The following is a 10,261-nucleotide window of genomic DNA, read 5'->3' on the forward strand; positions in this document are numbered from 1 at the left end:
GTGGTAATGCATTATAGTCTCATAGTGCCTTTATGAATCCATCTCAAACTCTGCACCGATATGACCATTAGAGCTAGATTCTCACTATGCAGCATCATGGGGTTATGTTTGGGCTAAAAAGAAACAATAGGGCACACAAAGAAAGAAGGCAGCCTACCTACTTACCACAGACGGAAGAATAGCAGAGGTGACAGCTCTGACTTATTATTCTGATCATCTCAAACAGACAATAGAGCAGAGGTCATGTTACAGCATGTAATAACATGTTGTAGCAGCAAGACCAGAGACAGAGGGAGACTCACAGACGGGGTGTATGGGGTATGAATCAAATGGGCAACACAGTGTCTCGGAAAATGACTTATTAGTCAATATGAGGCGGATACTGTGTCTTTGATGGTGTAAATAGCCATGGCTCTGCAGAGAGGAGGAGACAGCCCTGGCTAATGAACGAGACAAGAAAAACCTTGTTTAAAAGGACAAATCAGATCACAAGATTTCAAACCCATTAGCTGCTACTCACGGGGAATGATAATAATGATAAAGGATGGTAGGGCCTTTTGATTTCTGAGTAGCAAACTGTGTTGTCTTGGGAAAAAATCTTTTCCTGGAGGAGAATCAAAGAGCAGTTCATTTTCACACTGACCTTCAGGGCTCAAGGCGGCCAGACAAGGGCACAAACAGATTGAGAATTAATTGGTGCAATTAACATTTTGTGATTATAAGGACTCCAGATCAATACCCTATGCAAATAGCAGTATTGATGTGCAGCAGAAACCTTGTTAATTGTGTTTGGCGAACAAACAGGCCCCTGTGTTACTATTCCATAATGGAACAGGAGGCACGGACAGGTTCAAACTGCTGACCACTTTAGATGTATGAGGGCGTGCGGCAGTTTCTCTCTCCTCTGTTGCTACCAGTCCACCCCTTCACCCTCCACTCTACTCGAGCCACTTAAGAAAAGTTGTAGAGTTTGATGATCTCAGTTGCTTTTAAGTTGGCCTTTTAGTGTCTATCTGAAGAGGCTCTTAAAGGCTGAGTGTGGATGACGATTCTTCACTGTTTCTGTGATCTTCTAACCACGCTGCACTCATGTCAGGCTGCAGCAGATTACTCAAATGGCCTCCTGCCTCCTTTTCTTACAGTTTCTAACCGAGGGAATGGGCATGCGAGGAAGAATAGAAACACTCTGCGCCGACAGCCATTTAAATGAATTAGTTTCAGCTTTATTGCTACGGACTGGATTTTCCACTCTCGTTATTAAACTGCGTTAAAAATGCACTTTCATTTCAGATAAGTACCAGTAATCCTGTTTGCGGACCACAGTAGATGAAGTTAAATATAATTTAAGCAGAAACGGAAACGGGTGGAACAATGTAATCACTGAAAGTGAGATTGAAGTGATGCTATTATTATCATTATTATTATTTTCATTACTGTTGGTGTGGAAAGACAGCAGTGATGACGGCGATGGCAGCAGCACCGGCAAGCAGAAGGTGAGAAGTGAAAAAAAAAACAAACCACTCCACCCAATAACGATCAGAGCCACTAAATCCCAGCTCACTATTGCCCATCTCACTGTTTCTTTGTGTGACAATGGTTTGCAAATTGTTCTAGGGCTTACATCCTGTGGCCTTGAGGACACACGCCGAGCTGGCAACTGGGCCATAGGAATAGCACGGTGAAGCCACTGTTAATTAGTTGGGTTTACAGGCCGAAGGAGCAGTTAGCAAGGTCTTTTATGTGTCGTATTGCCTGCTGTGGCCATGGTGCTGGTGTAATAATGCTCTGCTTTATTCCTCTTGGCTGTAACCTCTCTGTAGCAGGGCTGTCCTACATTTGCTAAAGGGTCTAGAGTAAAAAAAAAATAAAGACCCTGTTGAGAATATAGCAGAGCTGTGATGGAACGATGCAGACTTTCAACTCGCATTTATTTTATCCAAACCGAAATTACCAATAGTAAAATAACTCTTTAGCCCAGTTCATTATAAGGGAGAATGAGGCTCTCAAGAGTAAGATTACAGGTAATATAATAAAAATAGAACAATTGCCATGTTATTAGACATTTGTTAGCATGCTAATTGCTGTTAATTCTTTTCAATTTTGGGCTGTGCTCCTTTAGGCATTAGCCTTAATCTCCCCAGTGATGAAGTTGCTGTATTAAATAGAAAGCACCAAGGGGGAGGGGAGAGTGGACATGGAATTAAACCATCATATTTATAACCATGTTCATCAAACACCACCAGTAAACCCACCTATTTGAAATCCCACATATTAAAACGGGCCTACTGACCTATTTGAATCAAAATATCTTTCTGAGTGACATCAAGCTTTGTTTCTGCAGCTGGTCCTTATGAATTCTAATATAATAAATGTATGTACTATTAATCCGTTTAAATAGATGGCTCCCGACATGTGGATTCGAAGAAAGCTGCCTCGGTCTTTTATGTTATTCAGATGTTGCAAGGTTTCTTGGAACTGGAAATCATAATACAGTTACGCACAGCCGACTCACCAGTTGGGTCATATGTGACCTTTTGTCCATGTGCGTCATACAGAATCCATTCATATATTGGTGCAGGAGCTGCCTGATAAACTTCCTGCTCAATTAATGGCAATGCTCAAAAATGTAAATATCAAGACTTAATAGAACAGTGAGTACATGGACACAAAGGCCAACCTGCACGTAAACATATGCGGGTGGCTTAACAGTCAAGCAAAGTATGCTGGGAAACAGGTATCAAGACAGTAATGGGAATGATGAACCTGATGATGATGAGAATAATATTGGTTGTGTTTCTGCTGTACAAGAATTCAACACGCTCTCTTCCACCTCTGCGATCAACTCATAAAAAATGAACAATGATGACATTTGACCATTTCCCCGACGCTGTTATAGACTGCGACAATGATAATGCAGATAGCAAATCAGGAAAACAGCAGAAGAAATACCCATCTACTGTCAGGCCGTAGAGAGCAGGTGAAAAATACACAACGGGATTGCATTTTTAGACATGGTTCAAAAAGACCTTGTCAAGACTGATGTCTCCGCTGTAGCTATGGTTAATAGTAGGGAAAGACTCCTGAAATTAGAATCCACTTCTTTCTAAATGCGCCACCTGTGAATCGAGGACATAAGAGAGAGAGAGAAAAAAATGGAAAGGTACATGTCATTTCTATAGGTTGGCAAGACACAGGGAAAGGAGAATAGCCAATCTGTGAGGTGTAATGGATATGTCAAGAATTGCTAAATCATAGGTGTCCAAGGCAGAAAGACAACCAAACCAAACATAATGTCATTCAGGAGAAGGAACCAAATGCAGGAAAGAAGGGAAGAGGAAACAACATGGGTGGATAAAGTGCTACATTTAGACGTGGCTGCTTGAAAATGGGAAAATATTAACTGTTTATTTTCTTGTGTACCGTTCATTATTATTACCTATTTGGCATCGCCATCATGCATTATGGAAATGAAGTAATGCTACTTTGCTTAACAATAACACACTGACTTTGAATCCTCTTACTTAAGGTTTGATTGCTTCTTGACGGTGGTTTTAAATGAATTGTGTTGAGGAGTGATAAAGAGCTTATTGCCAGGAATAAAAGCCCAGAGCAATGAAGAAAAGCTACACATGGAGTGGCTAGGCGATACAGGCTATTACGGTGAGGGAATGGTGTCCTTGACTGCCAGGACGGCTTAGAATTTTATTTCATCTTGTTTTGCTGGCTGCTGACAATGATGCGTGACTCTGGCACTGGAGGAAGAGGGCAAGCATGAGAGCCATTTTAGATCTCATTTACATATAGTGTGTCTATAACAGCATATGAATAACCGCGTCGGTGCTTGTGTGTGCGTGCATGCATGCGCGCTTGTGAACATACAATTATGTGTGCGTGTCGGGAAGCGTGCATACAGTATGTGCGCATTCAACAGTGCATTTGGGTGCTCAAGCATTTTGAGAGTTTGTTTTTGAATGCCCTACAGAGTTGAATTTTAGGGAACATTATTCTGCTTATCATTCTCCTTGTGTTGCGTGAGGGTATGTGTCTGTGAATACACACTCACGCTGACCTCTAGCACTCACATGAGCTGAAGCCACAAACTTAATGTAAATTAGGACCATGGAGGACTAGTGGACTCTGGGAATTGTTGTTTATCTGCCCAGCGAAACGGACGGCTGAGCTGTAATGGCCCTCCAGTGGATTCAGTGTGCATACTTATCTGTTCCTCAGCAGTTTGGGGCCATCCCTCTGAGCTGCCCATCACCGTGTTAGTTTGGTTGGCTGCTTGATTTGGGTGGGAACAGTTCATTTAGAGGTTATCATTGGTTTTGTCAAGGTGAGTCAGTGGCTTGGTTGCATACACTGGCTCAAATGAGGCAGCAAGATCTCCAGAGAAAAACTCACCTTTGTTCTGTCTCTCTGCAGGCCCTCCTCCGGGTACAGTCACGCACGGCAGTTTGTCATAACTATTAAAAGATGTCCAAGATTCATATGTAAGATTTATTTCAGAAAATTCAAGAGTGGGATACGTTACAATGAAATGTTACCATGATTACGATGAGCTGCTTTTTACCGGCGGATGTGGAGGCCTTGACCTTCTTGAGCTTGCTGCAATTTAATTCTAACACACTGATGTTACCTAAAATGATTCCAAATAAAGATATGTAGCAGGTCACTGCAAATGTAGACCCATTGACAGTAAAGCTAGAATACTGTCTTTTCTGCAAACATTAGGTTGTGTCCTCACCACTGACTTGAAAGTCACATTTTGGAAAGAAAAAAAAAATAGTAGGTTGAAGACATTAAGACTTCGATATAGAACTGAATTGGTCCTCTTAAAACTGAAAAATGGAAAAAATATTTGGGAGATAAATCAAACCTCATAGCAGAGCACAGTTTGTTATGAGCAGCATCCCGGTAAAATATGCAGAGCTCCAAAACAACAAAACCCAAGCTCTGACTTAGATTCTGAGTCAGGCATGCCAAGAGCTATTACCCTTTAAGTAAAGTATATGTCTAATAATTATCTCACATGATGCTGCGTGTTTTCAAGCATACACAAAATAATGAGTGTGTGCCACAAAGTACTTGAAAAAATCGCAGGAGTAAAACCTTTTCCTTTGATAGGTTTGGGCATTTTAGACATCCTTTTCCAAAGAGATTTGGCCAGAGCCTTCTCTGCACTTAAACACAGAAACATTGAAGATCAATTTGTGGGATTAGTGGACATTGCTGAGATGAAGTTGGTGCTGAAGAGGCCCACATGACTAGCATCCCCCAGTGTCCCGCTAAAGTCCTCTTAGCTCCATTCCTGGCCACAGACTAAGCCAATCCAAACCCCCAACAGCAATCACAACCCCAGCTCAGAGCAGCCCCTCAGAATCATCCTCCTCAACAACACCAGCCTAAATTGCCAGTCTGTCCCCAGTCTGCAGCCCTCCCTGCCTCGTCTCCTCCCAGAACTTTATTTAATGAGTGAAGTTTTGTGGTGGGTGTGCGGGGGTCTCATGCCAGGCCTGGAGCAACAGAGGAGGAGCTTTCATAAACCATGGGCGAACAAATGGGATTTAACACACAAGAGGCTCTGATGGCCTATTAATTCTGCTTTGGCTGGCATCCAGAATGAGCCCAGCCTCTCTCCTAATTCATGGCTAATTTCTATCAGAGGTATCAGGAGACTTTTTTTTCACTGGGCAGGATGCATCCACATAACTTTAATGGATTCATTCAAGGGCTACGGCACGCAGACATTGATTAGATTGCCTCAGAGGCCCTGCTGTTGGTCGCTTGACATAGGCAGCAAATGAAATGTGACCTCCGGTAAAAGGCCTGAACCAGCCAGCCTCAGTCTAATCCATTAGCTCAGAACCTTTCCCAATCCCATTTAATTAATGAAGTGATTTGAAAAGGGGTGCACATTTACCAATCCCTGGAACTGGAAAATAGTGGGAATATAAAGTAACCAAAACAAGAAGAGCAACAAGAACAGCAGCAGCAGCTGCGGCGGCAGCCACAAGAAGCCCTGCACAAAGTAAGGCATGGAGGTAAGTAGTATGGTAGTGAGGGAGTTGTTTGCAGTGATATATGATATTATTCCAGCACTGACACAAGATGATCCAGCCACAAAACACGTACAGATGTGAGGTAACGAGGTGGGTTAAGGAAAATTGCCCCTTTTTGGCTCGGATTGCTTAATGTTTTCAGTGAGAGAAAAAGTCAATTTATTCATAATTTGCCAAAGCCAAACAGTGACAGCAGGGGAGAGGGAGTTAATCAGTGAAATGAAAAGCAGAGGAGAGGAAAATGTTTTCCACTTTTGTCTGCTGGAGGAATGTACCACTATACTCAATTCGGCCATGTAGCTCTGATCTGCTCTCATCAGCACCACCTGGAATCTGGTCTTTAGATTTCACATATTGTGCAGCCGTACCCTTTTAACAAGGATCCTCATCTCCTGCAAGGTGCTTTATTCAGCCAACTGGACATCACGGTCTGAGGAGAGAAGTGACACCGTGTTTGCTCCACGGCAAAAACCTCAATGTCAAAAGAAAGACAAACACAGCATCTCTGTAGGTGCATATGTTACATTACTTATTTTTCTAATTGCATTCATTTATTTATTTTCAATTAATAATTTATGATGCAACACACAGTGATATGCAAATGAACAATTTAATTTTAATGGGTTTTTAATGACCAAACAAATAATTAGTAGAACCCAGTGTGGTGTGCATGTAATTTGAGAAGGAATGAATTTTAGAGCTTTGTTTAATGTCTGAGTACAGAAACTGTCAGGCTAATTTACTGAGACCAGCTTCTGCAGGAAAAGAAGTGCGTTGTACATACAAAAGCATTTGAAAGTCATTACCTCAGGGTCATTAAAAACTCTCCAAAAGGCCAACCGTGGACATGGTATGCTAAAGGAATAATGTTTGCCATTATATCCCACAAAATCATAGCAAACAGCAAAGTAGAGGCCCTTGCTCTGAACATATTGCATAGCCTGGCATTGAAAAACTCCAATATGGATATCCTAAATATTCTAACTATTCCCACTGGTCTGGGAGAAAAAGGCAGAGGGCTAGATGCCACCAGAACCAAATGACATTTGATAATGGCTTTTTTCAGCAAACCCAAAAGACATTGTTAAGATTTACATTTTCAAATATATGCTGACCTTTTTTCCCTCCTCTCCTCTGTTCGCTTGTCATCAGCTCAGTAATTGAATCAATATATTTCCTGATCAGCCCAGAGATTGAATAAGGTCACAGGAAGCCATGTGTGGACATTAAAAATCATTATTCTACTCAAATTGAGCAGAGATGGCATAGACCATTCAGGGTTCAAAATGAAATTCTATTAGAGTCTATTACACTTTTACAATTATAGAGACGTTCCAATATTACAACGGGAAATGAAGTCATAATAAAAAGCCCAGGGGTGTATTACAAAGAAATGACCCAACTATTTTTTTCACTTTCACACTGTTATTGAATTGATGAAGAGAACCTGGTGACATTACATTCACTGATAAGTGACCTTATTCATGAAAAATAGGAGAGCCTGATTCACTGGCTCCATTTTCCTACATCAAGTTTGCTATAAAGCTGGTCTCCACCTGCAAGACCAGTGCCTCAACCTGACAAAGTGGCAGAATAACGTGGGCAAATTTAAGTTTCCTTACAGACACTTTTCAGGATGACTCTTACTCATGTAGCAGCTGAAGCAATTACTGCTTTAATTGCTTTTAATCATACATTTATTTTAATTATTCATTTATTTTCTGGGATATGGGATATTGCTTTATGCACCTCTCTTAGGAGCAAAAATGGCTAATTAAATAGCCCAACAGCATCATGCAATTGGAGGACAAGTTTAAATCCTGTTAATCCAATATTCCAGAAAAAAAGTGGAAAATTAAATATACCACACTATTAACTGAGAATTTTCAGTTTAAACTCTTGCAAATTGTGCCTAACTATCAAATTAGATAAAACTCAGTTTTTAATTGGCTTACTCATTGAAATGAATAACACTTATCAGCAATCAATTTATCAACTCTGCATGCAATGAGTGAAATAAGTGAAAAAAGGAGAATGAGCAGGACAAGAAAAAATACTCTGGCTTCACAGTCATTAAAATCAGTCCACTCTCATTAAGTTTACAGATTTAGAGTTCAAGCTTAGTCTATTTGAAATTGGAAAATAAAAAACTGACTTTTAAAGTGGCGACCTGTGCTTTGTCTGAACTGTCACATCCATCTGGTAATGCGGAGGAAGAGTTTCATTTCTTTGGTTGTTAAACTTCTGTTTCATTTAAAGCCTAGCTCTCTGGTCAATTAGGTGTGATGGTCACAATGTCTGCAGCGCTCTAACAGTGTGCTTCAGCCTGGCAAATGACAGCGAACAGGAAACCCCGGTCGCCTGGAAACGACGCCTGCTCCCACAGCCATCATCATCATCGCCGGATGTAAATAGCCTTTCATCTCGGGTGGAACAGTCATTGAGTGAGCACATCTACCTTGCCCTGTTAAACTCTGCATAAAGAGGGAGGAACGGTAATGAAAGGACCATTTCTACCTTCCGTTCCACCCCCACCTCTCCAGATTTTTTTAATATAAAACCTTAGAGTGGAACGTTTATGAAACACATAATGACAATCTAAATCAGTGGGCGGCTTCAGTCTACAAGGATTAGTGGGCTTGATGTAGTTCAACACGTGAAGGCATACTTGTCGCCTTATTACTGTAAGAGCTTTAGAAGTCCTCCCTGAAGGAGTGAGTGAGGGAGGGGGAACACTCAACTCTGCCACAGATCTCTGGCAGCAAATTAGGCACTGTGATATCTATTCAAGATGAAAAAAAAAAGAAAGAAAGAGCCTGCAAGATACTTGGCCTGTCAGATTTTGCAGGTAGAAGAAAAGGCGGTTGTAACTCTATGGTGGATTTTTACTTTAATGATACCCCCAGTACACTAGTGCCTCAGCATGGCCAAGCAACCTCCAACAGCCAGTGATATGATAACTGCCTCCACTGTTAATCCTGAAAACAGACACCTCCTTTCATTATTGATCTGCTGTTTCTAGGTTATGATAAATTGATACATTATATGCTAACACAGCGGTGACAAAACACTATCTAAAGGCATCGCAAGTTCACAGCAGAAGCCTGGTTCATGGACTGCACTCAGCAGTCACTGAAACTCTTTGAAAAGATAAGTAAAAAAAAAAACAAAAAAACAAGGCCACAGAAGATAAGCACCATAAATAATCAGCTTCAAAAAAATCACCTTTTTGTGAGGTAACTGTGAAAAGAAAATGGTTTATTTTCAAGCTGTGAAAAAATACATTTTTCTCAAAATGGTGCAGATGTTTACACCGTTGGTTTCATACCTTAAGTCCTCCAGTGTTTGCTGATTTGCTTCATGTATGGTCCATCGCCTCCTGAAGCTATAAAATAAAGTAGAAAATGACAAAGCCAAAGCCTGTCAATGCTCAATGACTGATCAATGATCTTTATTTATTTATTTATTTTTTCAGTTGATTTCTTGTGGAAAACTGTGAAACAGCAGCAGATAGATCATAATTTGCTACTTCAGTATCCAAGGAGTTTGAGATTGCATTCTTCAGCTATGCTCAATACACTTTTCAGATTAAAGATTAAAGGACTTTTTAAAAGTTTGAACTATTTGTCACCTTACCCAATGTTGGATGAGACCACTGGCACTGGAATAACTTGTATGAGTATGTTAGTATGGTAGATAGCTCTGCCTGGTATGTGCATGCTAACACTGTAGCATAGAGTATGTGGAGTAAGTAATGTGCCTTTTTACAAGAAGTGCAATATTGGGGCAAATTTGCATTTTTTGTAGACTTATAGCTTCTGAAAATACAGTCTCAGTCTTCACTGATACTGAAGTCCGCGTTGAATGCAGGGGGTGAAAACATGACATTACTGGGTGGCTCTGCTGCTTGCTGACCAGTCAGTCGTCATGGCAATGGTGACAGGACCCCCAACCACCAGAGCAACCCAAGTCCATACCAAAGACCATATTTGGATTTTTTTAGATTAAAAATGATTCTTATTGTTTTATATGTTCATTGTCCTCACCACAAACCAGCATGACATCTGCATACAAGAATTCACCATCAAACCAAAGAAAGCAAGTTGAGGCGAGGTGTAACTTACAGCTAGTTACAGTACAGGCCAAAAGTTTGGACACACCTTCTCATTCAATGCGTTTTCTTTATTTTCATGACTATT

This window comes from Myripristis murdjan, chromosome 3 (genome assembly GCF_902150065.1).
Source record: "Myripristis murdjan chromosome 3, fMyrMur1.1, whole genome shotgun sequence".
In the NCBI taxonomy this organism is placed as follows: Eukaryota; Metazoa; Chordata; class Actinopteri; order Holocentriformes; family Holocentridae; genus Myripristis; species Myripristis murdjan.